This window comes from Oratosquilla oratoria, chromosome 22, assembly GCF_046742065.1.
Source record: "Oratosquilla oratoria isolate Oo_2021 chromosome 22, ASM4674206v1, whole genome shotgun sequence".
Taxonomy (NCBI): Eukaryota; Metazoa; Arthropoda; class Malacostraca; order Stomatopoda; family Squillidae; genus Oratosquilla; species Oratosquilla oratoria.
The window spans coordinates 23,685,172-23,702,512 of NC_134798.1; positions in this window are offsets into that span (position 1 = coordinate 23,685,172).

The following is a 17,341-nucleotide window of genomic DNA, read 5'->3' on the forward strand; positions in this document are numbered from 1 at the left end:
ACGGTCCTTCACCATTTATTCTCTCTGTTTCCCTTCTAATCCTCTAAATTAAAAAAATTCATATACCTTTCCAACTACGATCAATAAACTGATCCATCTAAAATTATCATATTCGTACTTATCCCCTTATAATTTGTAAAGCGGAACTATAGCACTCCTTCAATTGTCTTACACCCTCTATTCACTTAGACGCGCATTAAAAAACCTCACTTGCCAACCCACTATAACTTTTCTTCCCTTTTTCAGACACTCCGAAAACACCTACCCAACCCAAGTGCCGTGTCAATTTTCCTATTTTTCAAAAGTCCTTGTGGCTCATCTTTTCCAATATCTCTCATTTATCTCTCCCAGCACTCATTTTCTAGGCACCTCACATTGCCACAATCAATCTCTCCTTAACCTCCTGACCCTTCAACAACTCTACTCATCTTCCCCTAACCATCTTTACTTCCCCCAACGATCTTTACTTCCCATCTTCACCTTTTGTCTTTTATTCTCTATCAAGGCTAGATAGGGCAGAGCAAATAAAAATAGAAAAAGTTATATGAAGTAGCAGAAGAAATAATGTCGGAATTGTCCGGAGTAGTTTATCTTTTCGTTCTTGCTTTTAGAAAAGTTTCACAAACATATTTTTCTATTTTAGTTCCCGAAGAAAAAATATACCAACACTGCCGTCACTACACAGATAACAGGTATAAGCAAAATTATGAATCTTTTTAGATTATTGTTGGCTTGGTGCAAGGGATCGCATAAAGGATTAGAGAAAACAACCTCTTGACTACTCTCTTTTCTGTTACTCCACGGGCCTCGGACCCTGCAGATCCCTGACTGTCTTGACGAGCTGTCTCCACATCCTTCACGTTATCACGCCAATGCTTCCTTGGCCGACCAAGTGATCTTCGTCCATTTATGGTTCCCAGCATGACCTGTTTTGGTATTTCGTTATTGTCTATTCGGGCTACATGACCTGCCCATTGCAGTCTATAAGATCTCTAGACATTGGCGATGCTGGGGATCTGAGTCAACCCCATGAGTTTATAATTGTGACGCCATCCCCATTCAAAGATGATAGAAAATTGTAAAGGAAAGCAGGCCGACAGGAAACCTTTTGGTCCATAACTGGGTCGGTTTGAGTGTGCACCCTTGTTTCATTCCATTGGTGATGGGGAATGCTTCTGATAAGTTTCCGTTAACTCTTATTTTCCATCTGGTGTTTGGTACATTAAAGCATCTTAGTACATTCTAGAGTGATATCCTATCAATGCTATCATATACTGTATTTACTGTAAGTCCATTAGCATGTAATAAGGGTCCTTATTGTATTCATAACACCTTTCTAAAATGGGCTTTGAAATAGATATTTGGCCTACAGTTCACTTAGATTTGACTTGTATTTTGCTTAAACGGAAGTTTAGAACTGTACTTCTGGATACATATCGAGGAACAGAATGCAATTTTGACCCTATACTCGTGGCGGGAAGTTAAAAACAAGGCTTAAGCCCTAGAGAGTGAGGCAAATTAAAATTTACGTTAAATGTAGAAAGACTCCAAAGTAGAAAGAAAAGAGAGGAGTATGACCTAAAGTTAGAAAATAAATTCAGAGTGTTGGAAGATTTAGATGCAGAATGGAAATATATAAAAGAAAAGAAAATGAAATAACAGAAGACATCCTGAAGATGAGAGAGGAGAGCCACCTGGTTTGACAATGAATGTCAAGAAACAGCAAGAGGGAGGAGGGGAAGATAATGGTTGGATGACAAACAGGATGAGGAAAGACGGTATAGGCAAGCAAGGAATACACACACTAGAGTTGATATGAGAAAGAATTGCTACGATGAGGGAACTCAAGTGTCAGCTTACTTCTAGTAGTCAACTGTAGACTTAGTTACCCGGTCTGTATCCAGATAAAATGTACAACTAGGAATGAAAATGTAACAAAGACAGAAGTTTCCATAAAGGAATACTAACAACAAGCATATTAAGAGGACAAAACAATACAGTTATAATACAATAACACTTAGATAATGGGAATCTGGGTCAATTACACCAACATGTGTAAATATATAACATATGAATACAAGAGAAATAATACAATCAGACAATAAGAATGTAAGACAAATAAGGATGGCCCTAATAGACACGAAAGGGTGTAGTTTGAACAATTGGTAATTTCTAAGTCTTTTCATGAGACTAAGATAATCAAAAATATATGTTATCAATAACAGAGGACTAATGGCAATTCCAAAGAGTCTTCTCATGAGACTAAGTGGCCTGAGACGGAGTGGGAAAAATGCGAATAAAAATGGTAAATGCTGGCTATTTGTAGTCGCTGACCCGTATCTGACAATAGGAGGAAGAGGAGCCTAAAAAATGCCTCTTTCGAGCCACGCACTTCGAGACAGGTGCCGGAAATTTGCCTAATTTCAGTGTTTGAACAACTTTGTTCGATAGATAGAAAGTGGTTATGCGTCTCCCGACTGTGTTGTTTGACATATCCTGGTGTTAACAATATCAATCAGCCTCTATATCTGTCGCACTTAAATGTGCACATACAAAAATACATGTGCTAGACAATAAAACATTTTACTGGTGCAGCTGGGACTTAATAATACAGAAATGCAATCAAAATATACATGAAAAAATACATACAAATTAATGACGCAATGATTTTTGCGCTACAGAATCTGCAAAGGAAGATTCAGGTGATAGAAGCAGGTAATGAACAAGGAGGAGTACTAAGACAGTTTGTAGGAATCCAGAAGATGAGGAATGGGTACCAGCCAAGAGAAGATGTGATAAAAGATAAGTAGAGTAACATCTTAGTGATCAAAAAGAAGGTAGTAACAAGGTGGGCCGATCACTTTCGGAAGCTGCTGAATAGGTATCGTTTTGATGAGCCTATCAGAGAAGAAGTGGGAGAGATTAACAACAAAGAAATAGCCCCACCACCTACACAAGCTTATGACTTTTGTAAATATAAGAGTGCTTGGCTTGTCGAAAGAGAGATTTTGCATAGTTCCAGAAGTACTGTTCGTAGTTTATGATTCTGAAATGTTTTTAGAGTTACTATTTTTCCTTATCTTGGGTAACACGAAGAAAATTGTAGTTAAACCAGGATTTTATATATTTAGATATAGGAAATGTGTGCAGAATGAATACCTATAAACCCAAAAGGATTATCTCTGTAATGTATCCTGCAATTATTGATGGGTCACGGAAAAGAAAAAAAAGGTACTACCTTGCAGGTTCCCAATCAGCGACGACCGAGCGCCAAACGTACTTGTGCAAGGAGTGATCAAGGTAATAATGATGAGTCATAAGAGCATCGAGGACATAAGGTTATAGATGGAGAGACACAACTAAAAGTAGTAAGCTGAGGATTATTCATGTTGAATATATCTCCAAGATAGTCAGAAACACGGACACAGTGCTGGACTAGCTGTTCTAGGTCATTATGGAAAGAAAAGATGAAGGCTGATTCACCTGCTGGATCAGTAAATGAAGAGGAAGCAAATTTGGTGGCGAATATTGAAATGCGATATAGAGACTTCAGAGAAAGAAGAATGGGTTAGAATGGGTTTCACCAAGGAAATCAGTTATCTTAAGCATTTTGGATTACGTTCGTAATTAGATGAGATATATGCATCGCATAAGCTCTCAGTAGAAGAATTTATGTTTCTTTAGTCAGATGGTAATGATGAGCAGAATATATCGCTCCATCATTGCAAGACTGTCGTAACTCAAAAATTTCAAGTATAGAGTTACAATGGTTTATAAGGACGCCGAATAATTCTGCGTCTTTTGGTAATAAAGTCGTAAGTCTAAGTGGAGTCCTATTTACCTAATCAAGATGGTAAGTTTTATTGCTTAGGGTAAAATTATTAAAGTTATAGTATTTATATAATTTAAATTGCTTCTCCTTAAAAATCACGAAATTTGAGTTACGACAGTCTTGCAATGATGGAGCGACATGTATATGAGAGCACACTGGACTATTATGCTTGTGTCGTATACAGCAGGAAATTTTACGAGGAAAGATAATTAGTGGCATAGTATAATACAGAAATACGAGTATCAAGTACTCTGGTACCATTTGCTAGACTATCGATCAGTGCGGCTATAGCTAATTACCTCCTTTCTACAGAATATTCCTTTATTTTCATTTAGTTCATTTAGCGAAGTAGAATTACTATAACATTGTTCCATGATTCAGAGACCTTTTCTTTACGAAGAAGTTGAGCATACATATCTGGGCCTATTTAAAACGAATTTCCGTTCCTGGGTTTTTCAAAACTTCTATCTTTCCAGATATTCTTAATCATTTCTTACATTTTGGAGCAAACTTAACTTCTTTGGTCACACCTTCTGGTACCCCTTTGATGTATAAATATATAATGATGAACCATGATATATAAGATTACAGTTTTTAGCAAAAAAAAAATACAACACAGATTTAAATAGCAAAGAAATAGTTGCCTGTAATTTCAAGTAGCGTGCCTACGCTGATACATTTCAATATTTCTTATTTTTATGGATAGTTTTCTCTCTATGATCTATATTTCTCTTTCTCTTTTTCTTTCTCTATATATCATCGATAAGATTGTCCACTTCAGTTTTCTCTTTTTCATCCCTTTTATATCTAAACCCCTTCAAAAAAAGATACTAAAAATAAACAAAATCTCATAGAAAAAGATAGAACTGCTACAGCAACCAAAATAAAAACATCAACAAAATGATAAAAAGTAAGTTAAAACTGGAAAAACAAGGAAGCACAAAAGATGGAAAGTAAATAACAAATAAATATGGAAAACTATAGAAAAATATAAAAAAAAGGCTCCACCTTCAAACCCACACAACCAAAAATTTAATTATTTTCAGAAGGTATCCTCTATACAATATAACACAATCCAAACTTCCATAATTGATAAACTGTTGTACCTCACATCACCAGTAATTCCGATACCCTGTATCTTCCATTACTTTTTTTTTATAGTAGAACACACAACGTCGAGACTGTACAAATTTACACCAGGCTTAATAACTACTTTGTGAGTCAATAGCCTTAAATAAAAAAGAAAAAAAAACACGTTGCGTTTTTCTCGTAACTACTGTACACGAAGTCTTCTTCTGCCCACCAACTGCGCTCAGTCACAGCTTCAGTTGTCATTTTTTCTCATCTAACACGCTTGTAATTCTGTATAAAGATTCTGGCTTTGTAATTATTGATTCTTATTTCTTAGGGTCATTTTATATTCAAGACTTAAGTCTGATTAGACAGCTATTATATACATTCGGTGGTAAATGAGGATCTTTGTTAGAAGGGCAGTTGACGATGCTTTAACAGTAATGCCCTTAATATTTCCTGTATTATTTATGGCTGGTTCAATAGTTGTGGTAATATATAATCACCTTCTCACTATTTTTTTTTTTAATGTATCTTTATGTCATCTCATTTATCATAGTCAAAGGAGTCCTTTATATCTCCAACATGCTCAGAAGACTACGCCAATATGATGCTGCTGCCCAAATATCTACGAAAGTTTTCCTTTAAAATATAGGATGCTTTCCATCTAATAGACGGCTTTTGCAAATATGGTTATGTGTGCTGAACTCTGGCTTACCTTTCGTATAAGATCTGTTCGATATGAGTGAGCGTAGATATTCTAATTTCTATTCTACAAAATATTTTTAATCGTATGATTACTCCAGCTTACTCATCAACGTCTTTGTATAAACTACAACAGCTGTTGTGCATCTTGTATTGATGCTTAAGTCTACCCTGCACAAAGCAATGCGAAGAAACGAAAGTTGTATAAATGACATTAACAATGACGTTAATTAAACTTCTCTGTCACACAATGATTATATTCTTTCACTGTTGCTATCACTACAAAAAATAAACTTTTTCATAAAAAAAAGACAAGGGAAATAATAGAAACGGGGGAAATATGGTGAAGTATAAAGAAGGAAAAACAGTAAAAGGAGGCGAAGGAAAAGACAGAAAAGAAAGAGATGGGAGAAAAAATGAATAAGGGTATAGGAAGGAGAAGGAGGAGGAGAAGGAGGAGAAAGAGGAGAAGGAGCAGAAGCAGGAGAAGGAAAAGGAGGAGAAGGAGGAGAAGGAGAAGGAGGTGAAGGGGTGATAAGAAGAAATAGGAGAAGGGAAAAAAGGAGGAGAAGGCAGAGAAGGAGGAAAAGGAAGAGAAGGAAGAGAAGGAGTAGAAGGAGGAGAAGGAGGCGAAAGAGGAGAAGAAAGAGAAGGTGAGGCAGTAGAGAAGTGGGATATTTCTAGGCGGAGTATCTGAAGGAGGAGAAGCAAGAAAATTAAGAAAAGGATTAGAAGGAGGAGGAGTAGTAGCAGTAAAATAGAAAAAAATTGATAAAGGATAAGAAGGAGGAGAAGAAGAAGAAGAAGAAGAAGAAGAAGAAGAAGAAGAAGAAGAAGAAGAAGAAGAAGAAGAAGAAGAAGAAGAAGAAGAAGAAGAAGAAGAAGAAGAAGAAGAAGAAGAAGAAGAAGAAGAAGAAGAAGAAGAAGAAGAAGAAGAAGAAGAAGAAGAAGAAGAAGAAGAAGAAGAAGAAGAAGAAGAAGAAGAAGAAGAAGAAGAAGAAGAAGAAGAAGAAGAAGAAGAAGAAGAAGAAGAAGAAGAAGAAGAAGAAGAAGAAGAAGAAGAAGAAGAAGAAGAAGAAGAAGAAGAAGAAGAAGAAGAAGAAGAAGAAGAAGAAGAAACAAGAGTAGGAGAAGGGGAAGTAGTAAAAGGAAGATAAAGAGGAGAAGGAGAAGGTGAAAATTGAGTAGGAGAAGAATGAGGAGAAAGAGAAGTAGAAGAAAAACTTATTAGAAGGTGGAACACGACCAGGAGGAGAAGCAGAAGAAAAAGAAAGAGATACAGGAAAAGGAGGAGAAGGAGAAGAAGGAGCAGGAGAAGGGGAGAAGGAACAAAATGAAGAATACAAGAAAAATGAGGAGAAGGGAGAGAAGGAGGACAAGGAGGGAAAGTGGGAAAGGGGTGACAAATATGAGAACAGGGGAAAAGAAAAAAAAATAACTGAAGGAGGTAAAGGATCATCGGGATAAAGAGTATAAAAAAGATGGAGAAGGAGAATGAAGGGAAGGTAGAGAAGGGGGAAAAGGAGAAGAAGAAGGAGACAGAGGACAATGACGAAAAGGAGAGGAAGAGGAAGATTTTGGGGAGAAGGAGTATGGAATGAAGGTGTAGGAGATGAAGGAGAAGATGAAGGAGGAGATGAAGTAGGAGAAGGAGGAGATGGAGAAGAAGAAGGAGAAGAGGGAGAAGAAGGAGAAGGAGGAGAAGGAAGAGAAGAAGGAGGAGAAGCAGGATAAGGAGGAGAAAAAGAAGACGAAGAGGAAGGAAGAGAATGAGGAGAAGGAATAGAAAAAGGAAAAGGAGGAAAAGGAGAAAAAAGAGGAGAAGAATGAAAATGAAGACAAGGAGGGGAAGAAGGAGAAGGAGGAGAAGGAGGAGAAGGAGAAGGAGGAGAAGGGGAAAAAGAAGGAGAAGGAGGAGAAGGAGAATGAAGAGAAGGAGGAAACGGAGGATAAGTAGGAAAAGGAGGGAGGAGAAGGAGGAGAAGAAGGAGATGAGTAGAAATAGGAGAAGAATTGGGAGTAGGAGGAGGAGAAGTCGATGAAGGAGGAGAGAGAGTAGAAGGATAAGGAGGAGAAGAAAGAGAAAGAGGAAAAGGAGGAGAAAGAAAAGAATGAAAAGTAGGAGGAGACGGAGAATGAAGGAGGAGAAAGAAGGGAAGGGGGAGAAGGAGGAGAAGGAGGGGAAGGAAAAGAAAAAAGAGAAGGAGGAGAAAGAGAAGGAGCAGAAAAATGAAAAGAAGGAAAAGAAGAAAAAGAGAGAACAAAGAGAAGACCAAAAAGTAACGTAACGATGAGAGGGATTAGAAATAGGAGAATGAAGAGAAAAGGGAGAAGATGAAGGAGAAAGAGGAGATGGAGAAGAACGAAAATAGGAGTTTGGTGAGATGGAGAAGGAGAAAAGAGATAAGAAGAAGGAAATGAGAAAGAGGAGAAATACAAGAAAGAAGAAAAGAAAGATAAGGAAAAAATAAGAGAAGGGGAGACGTGAAAAAATAAAATAAATATATGGAAGCAATTAAATACAATGAGGAGACGAAGGAATAGAAGAAGAATAAGGTGATGGAAATGGATAGAAGAGAAGAAGAAGAAGGAAAAGGAGGAGAAAGAGAAGAAGGAGGAGAAAGAGAAGAAGGAGGAGGAGGAGGAGAAGGAGAAGAAGGAGGAGAAGGAGGAGAAGGAGAAGAAGGAGAAGGAGAGGGAGAAGAAGGAGGAGAAGGAGGAGAAGGAGGAGAGGGAGGAGAAGGAGGAGGAGGAGAAGGAGTAGAAGGAGAAAAAGGAGGAGAAGGAAAAGGAAGAGAAGGAAGAGAAGGAGGAGAAGGAGAAGAAGGAGGAGAAGGAGGAGAAGGAGGAGAGGGGGGGAGAAAGAGGAGAAGGAGGATAGGGAGGAGGAGGAGTAAATGAGGAGGTGGATAATGAGGATAATAAGGAAAATGAGGAAAATGAGAAGAGAACAGATAAAATTACGTGGACAAATGAACAGCAACAGACCTATTCGTCCTTATAATTCCGTTCTGGTATTTTTCTCTTCCCCCCTTTTTTTTAACCATATTATCATGTAAATAATTCTAGCCGGGGATTTGCAGTAAGAAAATGTCGATAATATATATATGTATATGTATATATATATATATATATATATATGTATATATTTATATATATGTATATACATATATATATACATATATACATATAGATATAGATTTATATATATATATATATATATACATATATATATACAGTACATATATATATATATATATATATATATTTATATATATATATATATATATATATATATATATATATATTTAACCTCTACAGTGGAACAACTAATGACGTTGGATGGTAGGCCATTCCATATATTAACAACGTGATTGAAGATAGAGTATTTCGTCATGCCTGTTTTAAATAGTTTTCCTTCAATCTTGAATCCATTATTCCTAGTTGCGTAGGAGGTGTTAATTTTGAAAAAAAATTCCACATCCATATTTTCAGTTCCTTTGACAATTTTGAAGATCTCAATTAGATCAACCCTCATTCTCCCTTTCGAGGGACTAAATAAATTAAGTTTTCTTAAGCGCCCTTCACATGACTTGTTCCGCAACCTAGGGATGAGCTTTGTTACTCTACGCTGCACTCTTTCTAGCTTCTGAATATCCTTCTTGTAAAATGGAGACCAGCACTGTACACAGTATTCTAGGTTAGGTCTGACTAGGGTATTCCAAAGATTAAGAATAATTTCTACAGTTCTAAACTTATAAGCTCTACCTATAAATTAAATTAATTTATTAGCAGTTTTAATAACCTCCGAGCACTGTTTGCTTGGTTTGAGATCATTTGAGATCACAACATCAAGGTCTTTGTCTTCTTTTACACTTACTAGTTGTACACCAATCATCGAGTAGTTGGCCTGGGCATTGCTATTACCAACATAAAGTACTTTACATTTATCTACATTGAAAAACATCTGGGAACTTTCGGCCAATTCCCATAAGGTATTCAAATAATTTTGTAACTCTTGTTGTTGTGTTATGGATATAATCTTGTTTACAATTTAGGTATCATCCGCAAATTTTGATATTTTAAACTTTATATTTTCATCAAAGTCATTAATGTGTATCAGAAAGAGTACAGGACCTAACACAGAACCCTGAGGCATTCCACTTGTTACACAATGCTAGTTTAAGCATTTTATATTTAGAACAACACGTTGCTTACGACCAAACTTTATCGAAAGCTTTTTGGAAGTCGAGATATATAACGACAACTGCTCTCCCTTCTTCGTACATTCCGTAAATATCATGCAAGAAGTCGAAATGGTTTGTCATACACAAGCGCTTATTACGGAAACCATGTAGTGAATCCTTAATAATATTGTTTTTCTCCAAGATAGACTCTATTAGTTTACAAACAACTAATGTAAGGCTAATAGACCGATAGTTACCAATATTGGATTTTTCATCCTTTTTGAACAAGGGCACAAGATTTGCTAGTTTCCACTCATGTACAACTCTTCCAGATTGTAAAGATAAGTTAGAAATCACACTGAGGTGCTTGCAGATTGCTTCTTTAACTTCCTTGGGCATTCTTTGGTACATTTTGTCTGGTTCAGGTGATTTGTATGTTTTAGTTTATCAATAACGCGTATCTCATCATGCTCTGCAATATTCATGTCAAGTAGGCGTGTGGATACTGACTGTCTAGGTGGTACAGGGTGATCGATTCCACTGTTCTCATTAGTGAACACAGGCTCAAAATAATAATTTAGGATGTCTCCCACTGCACTCTCTCGTCTGTGAATACCCCCCCCCCTGCTGATTGGAGTGGATCAATAGTACTCTTGAGTACTTTTTTTCTTTCTCCCTGATATATCTGAAAAAAAATCTTTGGGATTTTCTTTGCACTTAGAGGCAAAATACTGTTCTTGTGATTTCCTACTGATTTTGATGAGCCTTTTGAATTATCGACATCTTGCTTACTCTAATCTATCTGCTTGGTAATGTGTTTATTTGTATCTCCTATACACATGTTTCTTAGCTAACAAAATATCTTTTATATAAACATTCCACCGTTTAGGTTTGGCATTGCTTGATGGACGTCAATCGCGCATTGGAACACATTCACCAACTGCCCTCTTGAGTATATTAGAGACTATATCGCAGTTTTGTTCAACATCCTGGATTTTTTAAAATTCTGACCATTCGGTGTTTCCAAGCATGCCTTTTAATTTTTCTAAGTCTGCTTTCTGGAAGTATGATACCTTTTCGAAGCTTTTGTTATGCAGCTCGATGTTACAATTGATGTGTAATGTGAGGATATTGTGGTCACTGGTGCTGAATTTTGGTCCAACATTTACATCCGTTACTTGGTCGTTAGTAGAAAAATCAACATCGAGAACATTCTGCCCATGTGTTGATCGCGAAAGTGTTGATACAAGGAACTTTCCAAGATATTTGAGAAGAGTCCATGACCGGTGTGCAAATTTAATGCTCCACCAAGTGGGAAAACGAGGAGAAAGAGGGAATGGAGAAGAAGGAGAAGGAGGAGAAGGAGAAGAAGGAGGAGAAGAAGGAGAAGGAGGAAAAGGAGGAGAAGGAGGAGAAGAAGGAGAAGAAGAAAAAGGAGGAGGAGAAGGAGGAGAAGGAGAAGGAGGAGAAGGAGAAGGAGGAGAAGGAGAAGAAGCAGGAGAAGAAGGAAGAGAAGGAGGAGAAGGAGGAGAAGGAGGAGAAAGAAGAGGAGGAGAAAAAGGAGGAGGAGGAGGAGGAGGAGGATAAGGAGGAGAAGGAGGAAGAGGAAGAGAAGGAGGAGAAGATGGGAACTAAGAGGAGAAAAATGGGGAAAGGAGGAAAAGAGGAAAATGGAGAAGAAGAAAAAATAAAAAAGGAGACAAGGAAAAAAAAGAGAATGATCGATAATTACGAGAATGATGATATTCAGTACAAGTAGGAGAAGGATTGGGAGGATAAGAAGGAGAAGAATCAAAGGAAGAAGGAGGAGAATGTGTAGAAAACGAATGAAAAGAAAGAGGGCAATGAGGAAAAGGGGAAAAAGAAAAAAAGCGAAGGAGGAGAAAGAGGAAAAGAAGATAAAGGGAAAAGGAATTAGGAGGAGTAGATAGAGGAGATATAGAGGAAAAGAAGGAAGAGAAACTAAATAAGGGAGAGAAAACGAAGGAAAAGAAGAAGGGCAATGAGGAAAAGGGAAAAAGATAAAAAAGCCAAGGAGGAGAAAGAGGAAAAGAAGATAAAGGGAAAGGGAATTTAGGAGGAGTAGATAGAGGAGATATACGAGAAAAGAAGGAAGAGATAGTAAATAAGAGAGAGAAGAAGAAAGAGAAGGGGGAGAAGTAGGCGGCGGAAATGAAGAAAGATAAGAGAAGAAAGACAAGTAGAAGCTAGAGAAGGAGTAGGAACATAGGGAGAAGGAGAACAAGTTACTTTGCTTTACACGGACAAATGCACAGCAATAGACCTATTTTCTATACCTGTTCAGTGGATAATACTCATTATCCCACTCCTACGAAGTGGGAAGGAAGAAATCCTTGGTAGGGTGAGCCCTGCCAATTGCTTTTTAGGCCGATGTTTGGGTTGCCTCCCCGTCTGGCAAGGAATGTCGCGAATCAACGCGAAATAGCCTGCATTGGATTCCGGGAATAGAACTCGCGTCTAAATGGTGAGTTCTACACGGTATCCATTGGGCTACGATGCGGCTCTCCTCCGTATAATTTCTTAATCTAATACTATAAGAACTCATACGGTAGCAAATAATGTTTTTCCAGCTAAGTATACGTCGAGACGTTTTTGGAATATCTTAACAGTAGAATAATCGATGGCGTTGGATGGCAGAATATTCCATATATTAACAACGCGATTGAAGAATAAGTATTTTCATTCGTCTGTTTGAAACGTTTACCAATAATTTGGCATTCGTTATTTCTGGTTGTATCGGAGGTGTTAATTGTAAAATATCATTCCAGGTTAACATTTTCAGTTCTTGTAATAATTTTGAAAACCTCAATCAAATCACCTCTCAATCTCTGTTTTGAAAGGGTGAGCAATTTTAGTTCACTTAGGCTCTCTTCGTACGGCTTGTTTCGCAATCTAGAAATGAACTTTGTTACTCATCTTTGGACTTTTTCTAACTTCCCGGTTTCCTTTTTATGATATGAGGACTATCACTGAATACAATATGCTAGGTTGTAAAGATCAAGGATAATTTCTCCAGTTTTAAAATGAAAAGCTCATCTTATAAATATAATTAATATATTGGAGTTTTTTGTGACCTCCAAGCACTGTTTACTTGGTATAAGATTATTTGAAACTAGTACAAGGTTTTTTCAAAGGAATACAAAAAAGGAGCATGCCGACAGGAGACCTTTTGGTCCATAACTAGGACGGCTACGAAGGAAATAATAATGATAAATAGATAAACAAATAAAAAATATAACATATAACGATAAACAAAATAAATGAATGCAAAGGTATGGTTAAACTTTAAACAAACAGGAAAGTATAAAATAATGATAAAATGATAATCAAGCAAATAATAGTAAATAAACACACATTAGCAAACAAATAAACAAATAATATAAAATAAATAGCAGGCATTACAGCATCTTGCTTTGGTGTTTATCTAAACGAATCTTAAAGCTTCGAACTGAACTACATTACACTGCCTCTGCAGGAAGTTTATTCCATTCATTAACTACACGGTTGGCAAACCTGTTTCTACCCACTTCCAAACTAAATCTATTTCCTGACAGTTTGAGACCATTATTTCTTGTCGGAGTCTTGTTCAGTCTGAAAAATTTGGTAACTTTTGATGTCAATTACTCGCTTTTTTAGGGAAAGTAGATCCATATGTTTTAATCGATTTTCGTATAATTTATTTTAGATTTTTGGAATCAGTTTTGTGGCCCGGCGTTGTGCTTTTTTTAATATGTCAATGTCTTTAATGAGATTCGGTGACCATACGGAAACAACATATTCCAAATGTGGACGAACTAACGATTTATATAGCTTAGACGATTTGAGATCGTTACTGATAATTACGCACAGATCATTTTCACTATCCACATTTGTTAACGAATTTCCAAATAATTTGTAATCCTACTTACTGTTATTTTTACCTATGTGCATAACCTTGCATTTACTTGTGTTAAATTTCATAAGCCACTTTTCAGACCACTGAGGTAGTTTATCTAAATTTTCTTGAATGTCTAATTAGTTTAAATGATCATTTGCCATTCCGCACAGTTTTGTATCATCAGCAAATTTGGAGACAACAGATTTTAGTCCGTGGTCTATATCATTTATATGTACTATGAATAGAAGTTGCCCAAAAATGAAACCCTGAGGAACTCCACTTGTAACATTTTTCCATATAGAAGTTTTGCCATTTAGAACAACTCTATTTTCGATCATTCAACCAATTACTAGTCCAACTTAATAGGCTACCACTTATTCCTTGTGATGCTAATTTAATAAGTAGTCTTTCGTGGAGGACGGCATCAAAAGCTTTTGCAAAGTCTAAATATGTTGAATCTATGTTGTTTCTTTTGTCATAATTCGAGATAACTGTATTGTAGAATTCGAGTTAGTCACGCAAGAACGTTTCTGTCTGAATTCATGCTGGCTATCATTTATCAAACAGTTACTTTCTAAATGATGTTCGATAGTATCTCTGATGATAATTTCCATAATTTTTCTTATGATTGAAGTCTAGCTTCTAGACTTTTTGTCATGTTTTTCAATATAGGAGTAACGTTAGCTAGCTTCCATTTTTTGGGATATTTCTGGATATGATGGATTTCTTGAAAACAATGTCTAATGGAACAACAATCTCATTTTTCATTCCTTTAAGATTCTCGGATGCCAACCGCCAGGCCCTGGTGCTTTATTAACTTTGAGTTTTTCTATACACCTTTAATTTTTTCTTTTGTTATATTTACCGTATTGAGTAAATTCACCGTAGACTTTTTATAAGTTTTAGTATGGAGTTCACTTCGAGGTGTTTCGTGTACGAATACTGAGCTAAAATAGGTATTCAAAATATCCCACATTTCTTCATTTGAATGTTAAAGTTGACCGTCAGCAGATAATAGTGGCCTAATGTGATTCCTAATAACTTTTTTTTTTATCTCTAATGTAACTATAGAATTCTATGGGATTCTCTTAGAATTTATCAGCGATATTCATTTCGTATTGTCTTTTTGGTTTTTTATTGTCATTTTTTAATTTATTTGTATTATTACATAACTTTGATTACCATTAGGTGCACTCTAGCACGTGTATTTCCTATAGGCCGGTCTTATATATATATATATTTATATATATATATATATATATATATATGTATGTATGAATATATAAATATATACGAGTATATATGTGTATATATATACATATATATACATATATATGCATATATATATATACATATATATATATACATATACATATATATATATATATATATATATATATATATATATATATATTTCTTGGGCACAGGTTTTCTCTCAGACAATTCTGATTAAAATCGACTGCACTGGATGCTTTGATGATCTTAAGGAAGGAATTCTTGATCTTTTGAAAGATCTTCTTATTACTTGTAGAGAGGGACTGCATGAAATTATTCATTTCTCTTTTATGAGTAGCATAGCTGTTGTATGCCGACTTGATTATTTATCTTCTAGTAACAGAGGTAACTGTTGACTATCTTTCACCGAAACTCAGAGTTTTTCGCCTCGATCTGAGGCTTCTTCAGGGTGTAGACTGCGGGTTGCTAATTCACTGGAGGTTAGGAGAATAGTGAGGAAAGTTATCTATGTTAGGGTATATATACGGGATCAGGTCTCCTAACCTCCAGTGAATTAACAACCCGCAGTCTACACCCTGAAGAAGCCTCAGATCGAGGCGAAAAACTCTGAGTTTCGGTGAAAGATAGTCAACAGTTACTTCTGTTACTAGAAGATATATAATCAAGTCGGCATACAACAGCACTATATGTGAGCTATGCTACTCATAAAAGAGAAATGAATAATTTCATCCAGTCCCTCTCTACAAGTAATAAGATCATTCAAAAGACCAAGAAATCCTTCCTTAAGATCATCAAAGCATCCAGTGCAGTTGATTTTAATCAGAATATATATACATATATATATATATATATATATATATATATATATATAAATATATATATATATATATATACATATTCCAAGTCATTTTGGGCGAGCCTGATTTGGGGTGGGGGGCGTGTGCCCTTAAACGGGATGTAAGTATGAATCATCTTAGTAAGCGTATTTTAAAATATTTCCCACATCTGATCTATAGGTCTTTCGTTTTATTTTACCTCCCAATGTGTAATCACAAGCTCCTGACGTAGTCCTATGAACTGAGCTTTACTAAAATCTAGTATTTTAGATACATAATTATCTATTCTAAAATGTTTTAGGAGTTTGAATCTAGGTCTTGATCGCTATTTGCAATAGTTTTACCAACTTCTACATCGGTTATCATGCTTTCATGGCTAGTGATCATTAGGTCGAATAAATTTCCATATCTTGTGGGCTCTTTTACATGCTGAACTAAGTAACTGTCACCGAGAAAATATACCAAGCAACTACCTATATGGCCATATTCAAGGGTCATCCAATCAATGTCAGTAAAATTGAAATCACCCATTATCAATTGGTCCTGGTTACAGAAACTAGACAGTTCTTGAAACAACATTTTTCGTCTGCTAATGATAATATTTTTGGCCAATATATTACACCTAAATTCATTGTTTGTCCATTTGGGTTAATTCTACCCACAAAATATCATATGCGTCCTGTTTCATTTTTTCTAAAACACAGGCATGGACATTGCTTTTAATGTACAACAGAACACCCCCACCTTTCTTGGTGTTTCTATCCTGATGAAAGTGTTTAAGCCCCGCAATATTAAAATCAGCTTCAAACCCTCCACCATTTAACCATGTCTCGGTTATTCCTATCATATCGGGATTTTCGCTTTTGACATACGCCTGGATTTCTTGGAATTTGTTCCTAATACTACGAGCATTTAAGTACATGGTTTTAACAAAATCGTTATTATTTCTTTTTGACACGCTTTGAGTTTCAATATCAACCTTACATTATAATTTTGTTCTTTATTGGCACCTTGCTCTATATTGATATTTGGTCCTTTACTGACATTCAGTGCCTCATGGACATTTGCCCCATCACGGACATCTGGTCACTCACGGTCATCCGATCTCTTATTTACACCTTGGCCCCCTCCTTCACCGCGTCCCACACCGGCCTCCTCTCGTTCATTGGCATTGTGTTCGGCATCACTTCCTGAAATGATATTCTGTCCTCCACTGACATTATATCCTACCGTGATATTTTGTCCTCCACTATCATTACATCCCATTGTGATAATTTGTCCTCCATTATCATTCCATCCTATCGTGGTATTTTGTCCTTTGACATTACATCCTAATGGAATATTTCGTCCTCTACCGACATTATTTCCTAAAATCATATTTTGTCCTACACTGATATATTGCTCTACATTATTGTTATGCCCATCTCTGTTTTTCACAATACATTCTTTCCAGATTACAAAGATAAACTGAAAAACAAACAAAGAGGATTCCAGATTGCTACCTTAATTTCCTTAAATGTTCTAGGGTGATTATCATCTGGCCCAGGTAAGTTGAATATATAATGTCTATCTATAA